General features: G+C 47.2%; 1 non-coding gene across 1 annotated transcript; it reads right to left on the minus strand.

Annotated features, from left to right (window-relative positions):
- Positions 1 to 442: 442 nt before the first annotated feature.
- On the minus strand, positions 443 to 575 carry LOC123453451. Its single transcript, XR_006632832.1, has one exon. It is a non-coding gene; the product is annotated as a small nucleolar RNA SNORA9 (small nucleolar RNA).
- Between the last annotated feature and the right edge of the window lie 664 nt (positions 576 to 1,239).

Consider the following 1,239-nt stretch of genomic DNA (forward strand, 5'->3'; position numbering starts at 1 on the left):
AGAATGGGCGCGCCAGGGCCTCCAGCCACTGCAAACGAACTCCAGATGCGTGCGCCCCCTTGTGCATCTGGCTTATGTGGGTCCTGGGGCGTTGAACCTGAGTCCTTTGGCTCTGCAGTCAAGCGCCTTAACCGCTAAGCCATCTCTCCAGCCCCTCATTCTGTATTTTATGTTACACGTTTCATCTAGCCGAGTCCTCAGAAACAGACTCAGTTCCACCAGAATCTGACGCATACATTAGCTCTTCCCTGCGTGACTCCGAGTTCCCACATGCCGTCTCGTCTCCTTGTCGTCCATGCACTTATCTTTGGTCTCATTCACTGATTCCACAGTGGCCTCACCGACCATCACCCCCTTTATAAAAATCAACCATGATCGTGTCGATATCTCCCTGATGTGACAGTTAACTTCTGCAATTGGTTTTTTTTTCTTTCTTCTTTTCAATTGTCTGAAATTTCTATAGCCTTGTTTCGGAGAGAGCAGAGCAAGACCTCCAGCCTTTTCAAAACTGCTCGGGTAAGTGCTGTGACGATGCACAGAGTCACCTCAGACCCGCACACACTGGAGGCTTGCCCTACTTCTGCAAGGTTTTGTTTTTTTGCTGAGATAGGGCCTCGCTCTAGCTCAGGCTGACCTGGAACTCACTATGTAGTCTCAGGCTGGCCTCGAACTCACAGCGATCCTCCTACCTCTGCCTCCCAAGTGCTGGGATTAAAGGCGTGCGCCACCACGCCTGGTGGACTTCTGCAGTTTTTTAAATGTGTGTTTTAATTCTATGGAGTTTGAATAATAATTCTAAAATAATGATAGCCATACCTTAGTGCAGGGTTAGGAGTCTTCATGTGTGAATCTTGTGACTTGGCTTTATAGCAGTGCAAAACTTTCCTCCTTGCATTTTCTTCTTTGGAACTAGAATTGAATTATAGGCCATGTTTAGCCATGTAAGTTTATCTGAAAAGTCCACTCATGGGTCTGGAGAGATGGCTTAGCAGTTAAGGCTCTTGCCTGTGAAGCATAAGGAGCCAGGTTCGATTCCCCAAGACCCATGTAAGCCAGATGCACAAGGGGGCACACTTGTCTGGAGTTTGATTGCAGTGGCTGGAAGCCCTGGCATGCCCATTCTCCCTCTCTATCTCCTCTTCCTCCTCTTCTGCCTCCTCCCTCTTTTTCTTTCTCTCTCTTAAATGAATAAATAAAATATTTTTTAAAAGTCCACTCATTGGCATTATTATGTCCTGC

Source organism: Jaculus jaculus, chromosome 11 (genome assembly GCF_020740685.1).
Source record: "Jaculus jaculus isolate mJacJac1 chromosome 11, mJacJac1.mat.Y.cur, whole genome shotgun sequence".
NCBI classification, from domain to species: domain Eukaryota; kingdom Metazoa; phylum Chordata; class Mammalia; order Rodentia; family Dipodidae; genus Jaculus; species Jaculus jaculus.